General features: G+C 40.3%; 1 long non-coding RNA gene across 1 annotated transcript; it reads left to right on the top strand.

Moving 5' to 3' along the window:
- Nucleotides 1-2,009: 2,009 nt before the first annotated feature.
- Nucleotides 2,010-3,963, top strand: LOC103104324 (uncharacterized). Its single transcript, XR_465103.3, has 2 exons — nucleotides 2,010-2,347; nucleotides 3,397-3,963. It is a non-coding gene; the product is annotated as an uncharacterized LOC103104324 (long non-coding RNA).
- The last annotated feature ends 14,694 nt before the right edge of the window (nucleotides 3,964-18,657 follow it).

Genomic DNA, 18,657 nt, shown 5'->3' with positions numbered 1-18,657 from the left:
ATGTGGAATAATTTTTTTTTTAATTTTTACCATTACAATTCTGCAGATAGTAACCAGAGAAACCAGAGAAAGTGATGATCTTTTGTGTGTATTTCCAGTTTTGCCAAAATTAAGTAATAGTTGGTGGAATGGATCCTAGGAAATATATTCCTAAAAAAAAAAAAATTCAAATGAAATTGAATTCAATCTCAGAACTGACAGCTACTAGGAAATGAAGAGATCACTTTTAGTGATGCTTGGAAGCTCTCTGGTAATGTACTCTGCATTTTGTACTGGGAAAATTTAACACTAGCTTATACCTTTAAAATTTTTTTAATTTATTTTAAATTTAGAATATTTTCCATAGTTACATGATTCATGATTTTTTCCACCCCTCTTCTCTCTCCCCCTCCCGGAGCTGACAAGCAATTTCACTGGGTTATCTATGTATCATTGTTCAAAACCATTTCCATGTTATTCATATTTGCATCAAAACCCTAATCACATCCCCATTGAGCTATGTGATCGATGATATGTTTTTCTTCTGCATTCTGTTCCCACAGTTCTTTCTCTGAATGTGGATAGTGTTCTTTCTCATAAGTCCCTCAGAATTGTCTTGGATCATTGCCTTGCTGCTAGTAGAGAAGTCCATTACATTCAATTGTGCCACAGTGTATCAGTCTCTGTGTACAATGCTCCTTTTGCTCTGCATCAATTCCTGGAGGTCGTTCCAGTCTCCATGGAATTCCTCCAGTTCATTATTCCTTTGAGCACAATAGTATTCCATCACCAACAGATACCACAATTTGTTCAGCCATTCCCCAATCGATGGATACCCTCTCATTTTCCAATTTTTGCCACCACAAAGAACGCAGCTATGAATATTCTTGTACAAATCTTTTTCCTTATGATCTCTTTGGGGTATAAACCCAGCGGTGGTATGGCTGGATCAAAGGGCAGGCGGTCTTTTAAAGTCCTTTGGACATAGTTCCAAATTGCCTTCCTGAATGTTTGGATCAATTCAAAACTCCACCAGCAATGTATTAATGTCCCAATTTTGCCACATCCCCTCCAACATTTGTTATTTTCCTGTGCTGTCATATTGGCCAATCTGCTAGGTGGCACCTTTTTTCTTTAGCATCCCCAGACAAACTTTGTATTTCAAAAGAGAGAAAGGCTAAATATTAAGATTTAAGTTACAACCTGATTTCTTATCCCACTCTTAGGTTGAATTAAGCATGCAGACAAAGCCTATTGTTTATCTGTAAACAGCTTTAAGATTTAAACTGCAAACTATCCTTAAGATAGTGGGATAAAGGAAAGAGAATGATGGAGGTGTGCACTCTGCTGCTCTCTGTAAAAATAATATTTGCGAGTTACATAAAAATGGATGGGAAAACTCTCCAATACAGGTTCAAACTGTTCAGATACTGTTGATAGATGTAATCAAAAGTATCTTCAGTGATGAAGTGAAGCTCAAATGTGAACTTCCCTTCAGGGTCAGGTGCAAGGATACTAAAGAGACTCTTATTATAAAAAAATAAAATATTTATTGAACTATATAAGGATAACAAGTATTTCTAATTCTAAGGGATTCTAAATCCACCAAATAAACTCCCGGGTTCTGTAAGGAACCACTTTTCCTGTGTTTCACAGGCTGCACTAATCCTCTCTCATCTGACTAACCCAAATTTATGCTATTCTAAATAAAACTACCACTGTTGTCCTTATAATTTTAAGTTTGCCTTCAAATTATAAAATAGCAAAGGCTAGTTCATTGAGTCTCAACAAGAATCAAGTTAGGACTCTGAATCTTAACAGACCCAGAGTCCAAACCAAAGACCAGGTCTGTCTTTGGTCTACTCAGAGTTAAACAATTTATAAAAAACCACAATAGATATTCAATAGTGTTTCCCAAGTTGGGAAAGGAAAACACTGAACCTCCTTCAGGTCTTTCCCTCAGAGGGAGAGAGGCAAAGATGCTACCTCCTCTAGCCCTGAGAGAGAGTCCCTGAGAGTATGTCTCTGCCAACTGCCAGAGACCAACTACCAACTGCCAGAGAGAGTAATTGACACAGAAAAATGGTTATAACTGTCAACAATTGACATTAACATGCTCTCTCACCTCTGCTTCAAACTCCAATTCTTTTTCAAGCCAGCCACTCTACCTCTAGACTAATAAATTAATAATTATTTTCTAATATCATCCTTATATATCCAAAAGGTCCCATGACTCCTGGTCTCTGGAGGACCCTTGGTTCTTGCCCAGAGTGACTGGAGGGGCTTTGGAAAGTGGCATCACTAAAAGCATAAATTTGAGTCCTGAGAGGAAAAGGGGCATTTTTTCCTGGGAATCCAGAGGGAGAAGGTATGTATAGACCCAGTTCTCATTTGGGCTCTTGGAGGAGGCTTGCTCAGGGAAGGGCTAGTCATGTGTGGCTAGAGGGCTTTTCTTTCTCTGGCTTTTTTTTTTATCATTTAATAAATAATTATAAATTAGGATACAGACTCCAGAAAATTTAATCTTAACAATACTATATACAACTTTTGGAAACTGTTCAATAACTATTCTCAGGTTAGTAAGGGACCTTAGAGAAGTCAACCCTTCTCTCATTTTACAGATAAGAAAACTAAGTCCTAAAGAAGTGAAATTACTGGCATGAGGTTGCATAAGCTATAAGAAGCAAAGTTGGGATTCAAATTCAGGTGCTTTAACTCTAAATACAAAGTTAGCTATCTTCCCCTTTCTTTGTTCAGGACCCCTAGACCAGAAGCAGAGAAAGAGATTTAAGAGTTAATAGAGAAAAAAAAAAGGCGGGGGGGATAGAGTTAATGGAGAACAGTGGTGTCTTATTAGTTCAATAATTCAATTTAATAAAAATTTTTTGAAACCTTTCAGTCTTAGAATCAATATTAAGTATTAGTTCCAAGGCAGAAAATCAGTAAGGGCTATGAAATTGGGGTTGTGACTTGCATTTGAACCCAAGACCTCTTACCTCCAGGCCTGGCTCTCTATACACTGAGCCACCTCACTGCCTTTTTAAAAAATACTTATTAAGTGCCTACTATGTGCTTAGAGACTTTCTTCTCTAGTTTTCTAGTTTGAAGAAATGTAAAGGGAGTTAGATTTATAATGCCCCTTGTCCTTTGCTCAATATAAAATTATCAATTTATTGGCAAATCAAAATTATCTTTGATCCACAGTCCATGAACAGGGATGCCTGATTGGATTAAAGATCAGTGTTGTGGAAACTGTATTCCGCCTCTGAGAGCTCTTCCATAGCCTTCTGCAGTCTCTAAATGCTGACACAAAATCATAGAGCTGGAAGGAAACTAAGAAGTCATCTAGTTACTGAGTCATGAGCCAGAAGGGACTTTAGAGTTCAGCTGGATTAAAACAACTATTTCATTTTATAGATGAGAAAGCCGAAACCTGGAAAAATCAAAGGACTTTCCTCAGTCTCTACTCAGTTCTACAGAGCTGCGACTTGGACTTGGGTCTCCTGACTTCCAGTTCTATATTTTCCATCACATACTATTTGACTTCAGCCCTGAATGTTTTTCAGAGTCCTTGTCAAGAATGTTTCAGCCAAACCACACAGAAATGAAACAAGAAGCCAACTTTGAAGGATCAGAGAAATTTTTGGAGGACTTTTGATATCTTTAACAACACTTGCTTCAGTTGATCTGATTGGAACCAATTCAAATGAACTGTGAGATCTAAAAGTGGAATGCCTTAAAAGAAGTTTTGTTAATGCTTTTTGTTTTGGACACCACAGTAATTTCCTGATATTTCTCCATCCTCCCAGCCCCAAGGGATGCTGGGATGGCATCTGACCACTTTTGCAGCACTTTGGAACCTCCATTCCTGAGGAGTAGGAGTGTCGAGGGTACATGTCAGTGAATGTAACTGATGACTTGTTCTCCAGAATAAGATGGATCATTACATTTAAGAGTTCTGCTATTAAAGGTTGTTTTTATTTATATTTTTGTAGTCACTGTGATTACTGTCCTCCTGGTTCTGATTGCTAATTGACTTTTTAAAAAAATTAAATTAAATTCAAACTTTAAATTTTTTCCCACAATTACATGATTCATGTTTTCTTCTTTGCCTTAACCTCCCTCCTCCCAGAGTTGACAAGCAATTCCACTGGGTTACACACACACACACACACGCACACACAATCACTCGAACCCATTTCCATATTATTCATTTTTGTAAAAGAGTAGCCCTTTAAAACCAAAACCCTAAACCAAATACCCGTATAAATAAGTGATAAATCATGCTAATTGACTTTTTAATAAGTAATTGGTCCAACTGTAGGGATAGGCTGACTTTATCTAAGTGACTTTGAGCCATATTTAATGATATAATAGTAATGACAACAATAACTAGTATGTATAGCACTTTGAAGTTTTCAAAACTTATTATGTATATTATCCCATTTGATCTTCACAATCCTATGAGGTAGGTGCTATTAATAGTCCCATTTAAAAATATTTTTCATTTTTTTATTGTCATGCAAAACATATTTCCATATTGATCATACTGTAAGAGCACACTCATACATAACCCAAAGCCCCAAATAAAACCAAAGATACACTGATGTGAAAGACAAATAGTCCCATTTTTCTGATGAGGAAACTGAGGCTGAGACAGTAAATTACTTGCCTAGGGTCAGTTAGTTGAGGAAGTGTCTGAGGTGAGATTTGAACTCTGAATTTCTTGACTCTAAATTCAGAATTCTGTCCCCCTTTGCAAAGTAGCTCTGGAATGAGATGACCACATATGGAGATCTGTAGTGCCAACCTCTAAATGCTGAAACAATATTGTAGAGCTGGAGAGAAGCCAAGAAGTCACCAAGTCATGAGCTGGAAGGTACTATAGAGTTCATCAGGATTAAAACAATGATTTCATTTTATAGATGAAAAAACCAAGGCCTGGAAAAGTCAATGGACTTTCCCAAGTATGGAGTGGGGACAGGAGACAAAGAAGAAATGATGAGAAATTGGAACAAGTTGTGAATCAAAAGAGAGGTGGGCAAAATGGAAGGAAAGAGTGAAAAAAAATGGCGTGGAGAGAGAAAACAGTAAAGGAAGGAACAAACTCAACCCTCATAGCTTAGGCCAGGAAGCGGATCATGTGGCAACAGATTCCAATTCCTGTACTATATTAAGTATGCTCCTGTATCCATTCTTGGGATGAGGATTTCACAGAAGAGGGCAGCTGGGTGGCTTATTCAATAGAGAGCCAGGCTTGGAGATGGGAGGTCCCAGGTTCAAATTTGACCTCAAAAACTTCCTAGCTGTGTGATCCTGGAGGAGTCACTTGACCTCCATTGCCTAGCCCTTACCACTCTTCTGTCTTGAAACCAATACATAGTATTAAAAAAAAAAGATGTAGCAGAGTAAGTGGTCACTGGATCATGGACCACTTAGATGATGCAGGATATATGTATACATAAAAAATGATAATAACAATAACTAACATATATCACTATGTGTAAGGCATTGTGCTAAGTGCTTAAAGATTAGTAATAATAATAAAAGCTAACATTTATATAGTACCTGGGATTGGTCAGTAACTGTACTAAGTGCTTAATAATTAATAATAATGATAATTAATATTAATATAACCCCTACTAATGTGCCAGGAACTGTGCTAAGTGCTTTACAATGAATAATGATATTACTAATTAATATTTATATAGTACCTACTCTGTCAGGTACCATGCCAAGTGCTTTATAATTAGTAATATTAATAGCTGCTATTTATATGTTATATATTTATATTTATTATAAATATATTTATGTAGTATCTAACATGTGGGAATAGTGTGAAGTACATTACAAATATTATGTCATTTGATCCTCACAGCAATCCTGAGAAATAGATGCTATTACTCCCATTTTACATAGGAGGAAACTGAGGTAGGCAGGAATTAAATGACTTGCCCAGGGTCACAAAGCTAGTAAATGTCTGAGGCCAAATTTGCACTTAGGTTTTTTTCTAGGTCCAGACATCTGTCTATTCTTCCACCTAGCCGCTTCAAATAAAAATACAAGGGTAGAATGGGTAGTGGAGGGGATTGAACAACTTGGGAAATCGGGGAGGTAGGAATATGGAGAGGTGGAGGTAAAGAGGGAGATAGCCTTGTGCCTGGCACATAGTAGGACCTTAATAAATGCTTATTGATGGTCAACTGACTTGAGGCTGGTAACCAAAGATGAAGCTATTGCAATTGAGTAGGGGAGAGAGGTGGTGAGGACCTGAATGACGGTGGTGTCTGTGAGAGTGGAGAGAAGGGGATAGCTATGAGAGTTGTTGAGGAGGTAGAATAAAACAAACTTGGTAACTCTTTGGATATGGCAGGGTATATATATATATATTTTTTCAAATTTAATTTTATTTTTAAAAAACCCTTACTTTCTATCTTAGAATCAATGCTATGCACTGGTTCCAAGGTAGAAAAGTAGTAAGGGATAGGCAAAGGGGATTAAGTGATTTGTCCAGGGTCACACAGCTAGGAAGTGTCTGGGGTGGGATTTAAACCCAGGACCTCCTTTCTGGAGACTTGGCTCTTAATTCACTGTTCCATCTAACTGCCCTGGGGGATATATGTTTTAGATAAAGCTAGAAGATTAGCTCCAAGAAAAAGTCTAAGGGCCATGCAGACAACAAGAGATGGCAAAAACCAATTTGGTTTTCTGGAACCAGGGAAGTCTGGTTGCTTTTCTGGGGACTACTTAATAAATAAGAATTGCTGTCTAGCTACAATTTGTTTTCCATTCTGCTAAGGTTTAATATCAGCCTCCTAACAGACTATAGCAGTAATTTTATCTTAAGTTACCAAATCCTGCTGTTTTTGTCAAATTTGTGCTTGTCAGTGTTATGCTCCTTTAAAAAAATATTTTGTTTTTTCCTCATTTTCAATTTTTAACTTTCATTTTTTTGAAGTTTTGGGTTCCAAATTCTCTCTCTTCTTCTCATCATCTCTCCCTCCTTCCAACGTCCCCCCAAACAGTAAGCAATCTGATATAGATTTTACATATGCAATCATATAAAATATTTTTCCATATTAGTCATTTTGTGGAAGAGACCTCAAATAAAAAAAAAAAGTAGAAAGTTTGGTACTCCATTTATGCGTAGGAATAAAATACCTGTCTCACACCTGGAAAAAAAAATGATTTGATCATTCTGTGATGGTGGCCTCAGTTCAGGGGTTTTCAAGTCACGCTATAGGTTATGGCTCCAGAAGTAAAACATTAAGAGAGAAACTATAGCTTCACAGCTCCTGAAATGAAACAAAGAAAATGCTTCCTCACAGTCCATATGAACTGAAACTAGCTAGGCCTGCAAAGACATCAGGGTTATACACTTTATCTTTGTACCCTCTAATTTCCCCTTCCTCTCCTGTAAGGAGTCTGGCTCCATTCTCTGTCTTTGGTGTTGCAACTCAGCCAGAGCACCTCACAGACCTGATGAGAAAGTCACATAGAAATGACAATGAAGGAGGCTTGAAAATAGCCACTCACCCACTTGTCCAGGAAAAATAATGCTAGATGCCTAGAAGTTTTATTTTGCCAGCTGTAAAGGACCTTCCCCTGCTCCACCCCTCAGCTGGGCTGGGGTAGCTGGTTGGGGAGTCATTTTTAGTTCTTGTTTGCATTGAAAATTCAAACATAATTTTGTGCAGGAGGTGTAGAAAGGTGATATATTCCTTAATTTTCTTGTATCTGCCCAGTGAGTGATAGTGCTACAGCTTTAGTGGCCACCTACATTCTTTGAGAGCAGTAACTACTACTTAGGGACCTACCTTGGTGGGGTAGGCAGGGGTAGGGAAGGAAGTGAGTAAACTTATTAAAATAATAATTTTTTAGAAACCCTTACCCTTCTGTCTTAGAATCAATATTAAGTATGGGTTCTGAGACAGAAGAGCAGTAAGGGCTGGGCAGTTGGGGCTAAGTTACTTAACCGGGGTCACACAACTAGGAAGTGTCTAAGGACAGATTTGAACTCAGGATTCCAGTCTCTAGGACTGGTGCTCTATCCAGGGAGCCACCTAGCTGATCCCTAGCATGAATTATTATTTTTAAAAAAATGTATAGATGGCCTGGAAGTCAGAAAGGCAGATCCACATAGGCTTTATGACTTTGGGCAAGTCATTTACTTGTTTAGTGCCCCAGACAATTCCTTAAAACTACTATAAGCAATAAACCAGTTACTGATCTGCATTGGTAGAAGGAATTTCCTTTTTTTAATAAGATCAGAGTTTGGGTAAAAAAAAAAATTATCTTCTGTCTACTGCTGCTGCTTTTGTAGGACAGTTGAAAGGAGAACCCAGGAAAAGCAGGTTATTTTCACAATGCACACAAGGTAAAGCTAATTTGCAAACATATATATATATATATGTATATATATATATATATATATTTTTTTTTTTTTAGCAGCCAGCAAATTCTAATAAGTAGCCACTGTGACATGAATAGTGTATTGGGTTCAAACTTATACACTGTACCTGAAGCTGATTAATTCACAGCTCTGCCTGGCAACCCTTATCATCTCTCCTCAGCAACCCCTACCATACTTCTACGCTTTAAGTAAAGAGGCTCTGACCTAATACAGTCTCTGTTGTGATCCTCTCCCAGCACTTCAAATCCTCTCCTTCATCTGTTGCTTCTTAGCTAGCCCTGTTAATTACATGACCTGACTCTGCCTACTCCTTAGACCTCTCTCAATGGCTGGTTATCTCCTAGCTGATCCTGCTTGCCATTCAATTACTATGTCACTATTCATGGTACTGCTTCTTTTTCCTTTAGAAACATCTCCCCCATATCTTCCTTCTTGGATTAACTCCTTAATAAAAATCTTATCTGTGCCCTAGATTGTGGTCCTACTCATACCTTTGACCTAACCCTTTTGACTTTTCCAAATTCTTTGTCCTGTGAAGAACATATCTGCAGCCAGATAATAAACAGAAGGGTGACTGTTTCTCCCATAACTTTGTCACTAGCTTGCTGTGTGACCCTGAGAAAGCCATTTAACTTCCTTGTATCTATTTCCTTCCTTATTTTATTTTATTTTATATTTGAGACTGGGTCTCCTTATCTTATTCAGGCTGAAAGTGAAGTGGCCAACCACTCACAAGCCAATCTTACTGCTGATTGGTTTGGAATCTTTGACCTTCTCCATTTCTAAGTCATCTAGTTTGTCCCTCTTTTGGTAACCTATGGCTTGGCTTTCCACTTCCAGGGATTCACCATATTGGTATAGAGCAGTGACCTTTCAGAGACCGAGTTCTAGGCTCTGCCCCCACCACACTTCCGAGATCAAATACTGGACACCCTCCTCCTTACCCCACATAGGGGAGGGAGGAAGTACTCCCATTGGGCTCCTGAGCAGAGTGGGGGGATGTGAAAAAATGTCATCAGGAGTGGAGGGGGTGGGGAGCAGTTCCTTCCAAGTCCCCTTTGCCTTTCTAGTAATGAACTCTGGGAGGAGGGAGGGAGGGTGGCCAGGTACCCACAGAGAGCACTCTGTATGCCATCTTTGGCACCCATGCCATAGGTTCGCCATCACTGATGTAGGGCTTAGTGAAGACACTGGATTGTCTTTAGTCCTACTGCAGCTTAGAAATCTCAAACTCAAGAAATCCGCCAGTCTCTGTTTCCCAATAGCCAAGATCACAGGCAAATACTTTAATTCCCCCATTTCTTTTTTCTTAAAAAAAAAAAGGGTAGGTCAAGCCTGGGGACAGTGTGGGGTTAATAAATGGAGACCTGGAAGTAACAAAGACTGAGGTTTCATGTCTAGCTCATGACATATCTTGGCTGTGAGAGCTTAGATTCCAGGTAATTCTCTAAGACTGCAAACTGTAGAATGGTTGCTCATTGGCATGGATAGAAGGGATTTTCTCACTAGGAAATCCTTAGACCCATGAAACCACAGGTCTGGACCCTGTCTCCCATCACACACACAAAAATGAAAAGGGATGGCAGAAGGACAAGTAATATGGAAACAGATGACCCAGTAAATGCATCACATATACAGCAGATGGCTGAGATATATTGGAAAAAGGATTTACTTCATTTTGCTCATCTGGGTGATTTGTGATTAAAAACAATCCTCCACTACAAATTTTTTTTCTTTTCTATCTCTATCAGTGTTATCCAAAAGTATGGATTGAGTCACCCATTTGCCTGTGATGCCATAACAGATGTTAAGTCAGGAGATTAAGCAGCTCTGACCACTGACCTATAGGAGACTGATAACCTCATCGGAAAGTAACCATTTGATACAAGGCTGATAGCTAACTAATGTAGAGTGCTTTAAAGCCAGACAGATGTTTTTTGTTTTTGTTTTAGAGCTTTGATTTCCTCAGTCATGGTGAACTCCAGGTGAGGGGATGCGTATTAGCAACTATTCTGTAACAGAGTTTTAGATTGTTTGCCCATACATAGGCAGTGTATGTGTGTAAAGGGACCAGATCTGAATTCACATCTTCCTGATTCCTCTCTGCTCAGCCTAAAAAAAATTTTTTTTTTGACTTGTTCAGGGTGACAGAGCTAGTAAGTACCTGAAGTTGTATTTGAACTCAGGTCTTCCTGATTCTAGGCTGGGTGATCTATACAGTGTACCACCTCGCTACCCTCAGCCTTTTTTTTTTTTCTAAAATACTTTATAATACATGATTTCATTAGATACTTAAAGCAACCCTACAAAGCATGCACTATAGGTATTATTATTTCCATTTGATCAGTGAGGAAACTGAGTCACAGTCACCTCTTGAACTTTGTCCAAAATCAAGTAGCTAGTGTCTGAGGCTGGATTTGAACTTAAATTTCCTTTAATTTGAGAGGCACCCTAAAGAGTGTTGGGTGTAGAACAGAAGACTTAGGTTCAAATCCTTCCTCTGTCATTTACTCCTGTGCTTTGGCAAAATCATGAATCTCTATGGGCCTTAGTTTCCTCGTCTGTAGAACAAGAGAGACGGCCTCTAAGACCTCTTCTAGCTCTGTGTCTATGATTCCATTAATGGCTTAAAGGCCAACACTCTACCCACTGGGATATGTGGCCTCTCCATTGAAGAGAGCCTGGAGTTAGAAGACAGGTAAATCACAGCTCTCTGTTCCACAAATTTTGTGACATTGGATGAAAGTCACTTTGCTTTTCTGATCTCCAATTTTCTACTCTGTAAAAATCAATGGTTTGTTTGGGCTTATTACTTTCTAGCTATGTGACCCTGGGGAAGCCACATAGCTCCAATTGTCAACCCTTTTCTATTCTTCTGTCTTAGAATTGGTACTCTGATACCAAGACAAAAGATGAGTTAAGCAACAACAACAACAACCAATAATTAAATTAGGGGGAGCTCCAGAGGGCAGCTAGGTGCTCAGTGGCTAGAGAGCCAGCCCTAGAAACTGGAGGTCCTGAGGTCAAATATGACCTCAGATACTTCCTAGCTGTGTGACCCTGGGCAAGTCACTTAACTCAAATTGCCTCACTTTTACTGCTCTTCTGCCCTGGAACTGATCCCAAGTATCAAATTTAAAACAAAAAGTAAAGGTTAAAAAAAGGCAAAACTAAATTAGAACGTGGGCTCCAAGGGCAGCTGAGTGGTTCTGTGACTAGACAGCCACCAGAGACAGAAGGTTCTGGGTTCAAACCTTACCCCGTACACTTCATAGCTGTGTGACCCTGGGCAAGTCAGTTAATGTTACTTCATTACCTAACTTTTACCACTCTGTTGCCTTAGAACCACTACATGGTATTGATTCTAAGATGGAAGGTAAAGATTTGAAAAATAATGAGTTTTAAAAAGGATTTGAGCTCATGGAGAATAGGATCTGCTTTATATCCTCAGCATTTAATGCATTGCCTGGCATACAGTAAGTGCTAAATAAGTGTTTGTTGACAGACTGAACTAGATGCTCACCACAGGTTTTTTTTAGCTCTCAGTCCTGTGGTCCTATGAGAGGCAACAATGACAGGGAGAGAGATGCTGACAAATGAGGAAGCAGAGAACAAACACAAGGGGAATCAAGTGTTCACATCCAGCAGAGGATGAGTGCTTTTAGTGGGGGAGGTGAATGGAAAACTGTAAGGCAGATCCCCTGGAGGAGGTAGGATAGCAGGTGTTTAGTTTGGGGCGGGGGAGAAGAAGAGACAGAGACAGAGACAGACAGAGACAGAGAGGAGACAGAGAGACAGAGAAAGAGAAAGAGAGAGAGAGAAACAGAGAGGGAGAGAGAGAGAAGAGACAGAGAGAGGGGGGGGAGAGAAGAGACAGAGACAGAGAGAGAGAGAGAGAGAGAGGGAGAGAGAGAAGAGACAGAGAGACAGATAGACAGAGAGAGAGAGAGAGAGAGAGAGAGAGAGAGAGAGAGAGAGAGAGAGAGAGAGAGGGAGAGAGAGAAGAGACAGAGACAGACAGACAGAGAGAGAGAGAGAGAGAGAGAGAAGCAGAGAGGGAGAGAGAGAGAGAGGGAGAGAGAGAGAAGAGACAGAGACAGACAGAGAGAGAGAGAGAAGCAGAGAGGGAGAGAGAGAGAGAGGGAGAGAGAGAGAAGAGACAGAGACAGACAGACACAGAGAGAGAGAGAGAGAGAGAGAGAAGCAGAGAGGGAGAGAGGGGGAGAGAGAGAGAGAGACAGAGAGAGAGAGAGAGAGAGAGGTAGGAGACAGAGACAGAGAGAGACACAGAGAGAGAGAGAGGGAGGGAGGGAGAGAGAGTTGAGGCAGAAAGAGAGCTTTGTAGACTGGGGGTTGAAAAGGCATTCCAGGTCTTGGGTGTGGCTTGGGAGAAGACTCAGAGGAGGGAGTGGGATGATTATTAGACTGAAAGGGGTGTTGAGTTAATTTGCCTGGGAGAAGCAAAGGGGATGGGCTGGGGAGTGGGAGGAGGTGATGGGAAGTGATGTAGACTAGCCTGTCAAAAAAAAAATTAAAAAAAAAAAACCCAAACAAACCCAAACAAAAAACTCCAAACCACTTTGAGAAAGAGGGTGAGGATCTTAGTTCTGGTTTATGGTACAAAATATCTACCTGTAGTTGTGCTTTGTTATTCTTCATGGCCCTTCATCAGAACATTTTCTGCAGGTTTACTGACACCAGTTTGTCCATCTTTTCAACACCCCTTCCAACTGGAACAGCAAGTCTCATTACATGTTTTATTTTATTTTTAAAAACCATTAACTTCTTAGTATCAGTTCTAAGACAGAAGAGCAGCGAGGGCTAGGCAATGGGGGCTAAGTGACTTTCTCAAGATGACACAGCCAGAAAGTGTCTGAGGTCAAATTTGAACCCAAGTCCTCCTGACTCCAGATTTGGCACTGTGCTACCTACCTACCTCTCATTATATAATTTACAAAAAGATCTGTTGAGGCACAGAACCTTGCAGAATGTAGGGAGCTGGGAGCAAGAACCTGGATATTTTAAGGACACAATTTACTTTGAGATGATGTTCTCTAAGGAGGTGTGACCGCCAGGGCCTTGGATTTGGAAGACCTCTGTTATTGTTCAGTCTTTTCAGGCCTATCCTAGGTTTTCTGGGCAAAGATCCTGGAGTGGTTTGCCTTGGCCTTCTCAAGCTCATTTTACAGATGAGGAAACTGAGGCACACAGGGTTCAGTGACTTGCCCAGAGTCACACAGGTAGTAAATATCTGAGGCTGGATTTGAACTCAGGGATTCCTGACTCCAGACCCAGCACTCTATCCACTTGGCCATCTAGCTCCCAGTCATCTTCACTTAGAGGGGTCTCAGTTTCCTCATCTGTAAAACGCAAGGGTTTTACTGGCCAACTTCTGAGCTTTCCGCCCATCCTGAAATCCTAGGATATCCCTCTTTCTCTCAGTGGCCTTTCCATTCACAGTGCAGAAATGTGGCAGGAAGGCTTCTTTTGACTCTGCCCCTTCCCTCCTCTCCAGGGCTCCCTTTGTCTCAGGGCGGGTCCCCTCCCCCAGCCTATCATAGCTGTTGGACCATACCACCCCGAAACTCTACACTGGCCCCTTTGTGCAGTTTATCTTCCCCCTTTTTTCTCCTGTTGGCCACAGGTGTTGGGGGGAGGCTGAGATCAGTGTGGCTCCTGCAGACCAAGATTAGATGCACCAAACTGTCTCTTTCCTTTTCACAAACCCAAGAGAACCAGGAAACTCCCACATGTCGTAACTAAGTGTAGCCCAGCTGTCCAAACCACAGAAAGGATGGATAGCAACAGGCTGCTCAGGCTGCGGGCCTGGGGGATGGGGGAGGCAGCATTGCACAGAGGGGCCTCGGTGGGGTTGCAGGGGGGCCCCCACACTTGGAGTTCTTCTGGGAAGGGCAGAGGGAGGCGGGTGCCATCCAGGGGGCAAATGATGCCTTGTATGTGAAAAGAAAACAAAAAAGTTGACTCTCATGACTTGAAATCTGATTCTGTAAAATTTATTTTACCTTTTAAAAGAAATTGAAAAACAAACATCCAACTTGTCAACGGTGGAGCATTGCTGCCAAAAGAACATCCAGTTTTGAGTGTCAGACGACTGGGGTTCTAGGCTTGGTTCTGCAATGACTAGAATCCAAGCTTTGGGACACTGATCTGCTGTTGTCTTCGAGCCCAGGTCTGAGAAATAGAGTTAAATTTTTTGATGGGGTATCATATTGCCAGTAGCTGTGAGCCGGTGGCAGCACCCCTCTAATTCTTGGTTTCTATATCTGTCAAATGGGTCATTTGAAGGAAGAATGCTCTTGCAGGACTAATATTCAATTTTAATTTACAATGTTATGTTTCCTTATTATAAGAAAAAGAGTAATATGGACTTCTATATAACCTTTAGGGATAGTTAGGTGGTGCAGTGAATAGAGCCCCAGGCATGGAGTTAGGAAGTTCTGAGTTCAAACCTGGCCTGACTCATCACCAGGTATGTGACCCTGGCTAAGTCACTTAAACCCTTATTTGCCTCAGTTCTTCATCTGTAAAATGGGGACAAAGCAGAGAAGGAAAAGGAAAGGAAAGAAAAAAAGGGTAAACTATTTAGTACCTTTGCCAAGACGTCCAGTTCTCAATTCATTATGCCAAAGTAATGTACCCCAAAATACTACCCTGAATTTAGACTCTTTTTTTTAAAACTACTTTTTGTTTTTAAAATATGGAATGGGTAACAACAATAATGTAATACATGTGATTTGTTATAAATATATAATACATTATGATCAGTCTGCTTATTGAGAGGTAGTATTTCTGAAAAAAATTTTAAAACTCTTCCCTTTTGTCCTAGAATCACTACTGTGTATTGGTTCCAAGGCAAAAGAGTAGAGAGGGCTAGGCAATGGGCGTTAAATGACTTGCCCTGGATCATACAACTAGGAAGCATCTGAGAAGGCTGTCTTTTTGCCTCCAAATGTGGTGTGATTAAAATACTAGTGAGTTCTTTAAATTGTGCTATTTTTTTTCTATACCCAACTACATTTTAAAAATTAACTTTTTAAGAGCTCATATTTATTTGGGAGGAGGTGGTTTATATTTGGATGATTATTGTAAATGTCCTTCTTTCCACATGAGAAAAAATCTAAACTTTCTTTAAAAGTAACTCATTTTGTGACCTAATTGTCTTGCACTATAACAGTGACTATTATTCATAAAATGCTTTGATATCTTCCAATGGAATTATTGTATCATTCCATGCATTTCTTTTTTCCATGCAAAGGAAACATTTTATTCTTTTTATATTGAATACAGAGTAGTTACAGGGGAAGCACACACCTATTTTAGAGGAAGGTGTTTCCTCATCTGGGAATTTCCTATAGCAATGAAATCATAACTTTAGTCCCTGTGTTAACATCATTCAGGAGGTGCTTTCTTTGTACATCATCTCGGTTACTGCTGAAGTATATCATTAAATATCTCCCATCCTTAGTTACAGAATCATAGCAATCTAATTGAGGCAATAATTTAGTCTTAGGGGGTTGTTGAGCCTCCAAAAGAAATCAGAAGTATAACCTGAACTCAGGTCTTCCTGAAATTACTTGGTCCAGTGCACTCTCTGTTATACCACATTACATCCATTCTTTATTTAGTGACAGCTAGGAAAATATCAAATGCAAAGGCTTTCCTTATCCACAATATTAAATACATTAAATAGACTTTGGGTGCATGGAAAAAATATTTATCATGTTAAATTATTATTAAATTTATTATGTTATTTTAAATTATTTATTATATTCCATTATTGTTATTATTATTATTAAATTTATTCTATTAAACATTAGTATTTATTTTTTTAAACCTTTACCTTTTGTCTTAAAATCAACACTATGTATTGGTTCCAAGGCAGAAGAGTGGTAAGGGTTAGGCAATGGGACCTAAGTGACTTGCCCAGGGTCACCCAGTATAAAAATTAAAATTAAATGGCAATAGTAAAAAATAGTATATTTTAAGAGATTTATTAATGATCATTAGAAATCAAGGAATAAAAAATATACAAATAAAGACCATGTGCCCATGGCTGATCAGGCAGTTCAAATACCTGCTTTACCACCACCAAGCTCTGGACTGGAAGTAAAAAGGTGGGATCCTTCATGTCCTTGCCTAAAATCCCTGGTCTACAGGAAGTACATAAGGTCAGAAAGTCAGTGGGCTCCTGGGAAATGTAGTTCTTTTTTTTTAGGGTTACAGATTTTCAATTATACACCAGCTAGTAAGTATCTTAGTCCAGATTTGAACCTAGGACCTCCCAGTTTCTAGGTCTGGCTCTCGATCTACTGAGCTTCCCCCTAACATTTATTTTTAAGACAATGAAGAGTGATTGCACACTTATTATATGTTTTTGTTTTCTGTAACATTTGCCAAAGAACATGCATAAAAGCAAAGTTATTTACCATGATTGTCCTATATGTTATTTATTAGGAGTTGATAGAATTCTGTATTACACTGTGAAATGGAGAAGTAAATTTAGTGTTTGCCCAGTGGGCTTATAAACCAAGACAGAATTGAAAGGAAATGAAGTTTTAGAAGTCCCCTTTCCCTATTTAAATTGACTTCCTGAAGAATTCTCCTATTCCTCACCTGTGGAATTCTTTTTTCATTGAATATTTTCAGTTATTTCTTGCTGTTATTCTCCTCAACCTCTTTTAATTTTTCAGGGATGGGTAAAATGTGTGTGTGTGTGTGTGTTGAATTGTGGAATATGATTTCCAGTAGATTTACAGAAGGCCTGGATTTTGAGGAAACATTTAGGGGAGCCAATGTGTGGGTCTGAGAGATTGGAAAGGGGAGGCTGTTCAGGCCTAAGGGGCAGTGGGAAAGAATGCAAGGAGGTAGGAGTGGGAGAATCAAACAAAGGCCCAGCCAGGCTACAAGTCCAGGCATAGTGCTGGGAGTCTGAGCAGGGAGGGAAAAGGATGGAGTCTAGAGAGACAAAATATGTCACCGACTAAGAGGAATGCTGCCTGGGGTCTGGAATGGGGCGCTGCTTCGGAGGGAGGAGTGGGTGGGTCATTTGCAAAGGTGTAGGATAAGGAGAATTCATATGTCGGGGGCTGAATTGCAGCACCTCGCCAGGAAGCTTATCTGCAGGGAACCTGTTGGGAGCATCTCATGGCTTCTAGGATGAATTACCCTGGCCTCTTCTGGAGGAAAAACGTGCTAGCTTCTAGAGGATTTGCCTGATGTGACCCAGTGAACTTGAGCGGTCCCCAGGGCTTCTCTCCATTCTCCAAAAGGATGGGAGAACAGAGCTGCGTCCATGAAGAAGGAGAGAAAGCTTCCGCCTGGGTCTCTTCCTTAGACCCTCTGTACTTCCGGTGAGGGGCAGCGGGGAGGGCGACTCTCGGTTTTTTCTGCCCCAGGCCCCCAGCAGCCAGGAGGACATGGCAGCTAAAGCTTATGACTTGCCGAGGCAAGCCTCATCATCCTGGCTTTGAAGTTGCCTTTATCACGTTTGTTATTTCCGGATTTTAAATGAAAATCCGCACCCCAGAGATGGAAGTGTCCATTCTTAGGGGCTGATTGGTGAGTCTAAGGGATTCAGAGCTTCTGGGGCAGGAGTCTCCTCCCACTCTTCCAACCCTTCTTATCAAAGGTGACCACCAGCAGGAGGATAAACACTTTTTTTTTTTTTAAATGAGGGGTTGGGCTTCCAAGGATGAAATCCTCTCTACTCAGACAGACTCAGAGAAAGTCCACAACCCCGGATCACACTAGACGGGGCAGGAAATCGTCTGTAGTTACTCAAGAACTAATGGCTCCATGGTAGCTGAGGAGGGGGCTCGGGCCAGCTTCCTCACAGGAAGTCCCAGAACTATGTCATTCCATCTGGAGGGTCAATGGAAGGGGAAGACGCAGAAGTCTCTCTTCATTTTGACTGACGTCATATCCTGCCCCTTGCTCTTAATATGGGGATTGGTGGGGAGGAGGGAGACAACCCAGGGACTGTTCAGAGTTTTCAGTGCCATACCAAAACAACAAGTTCTTTCAGGATAAACAATGTTTTTTTGGAAAGTGGCCAGAGCTAGAGTTGAATGATTCTTGGCAATTCAATTTTCTCATCTGTAAAATGGGAATAATACTTATACAACTACCTCACACAATTGTAGGGGGAGTATTTTAAAATACTTAAAATGGGAGGGCAGCTGGGTAGCTCAGTGGATTGAGAGCCAGGGCACTGGAGGTCCTAGGCTCAAATCTGGCCTCAGATA

This window comes from Monodelphis domestica, chromosome 3, assembly GCF_027887165.1.
Source record: "Monodelphis domestica isolate mMonDom1 chromosome 3, mMonDom1.pri, whole genome shotgun sequence".
Taxonomy (NCBI): Eukaryota; Metazoa; Chordata; class Mammalia; order Didelphimorphia; family Didelphidae; genus Monodelphis; species Monodelphis domestica.
Note: the sequence above shows the minus strand (reverse complement) of the source record. Positions and strands in the feature narration are given on the sequence as shown.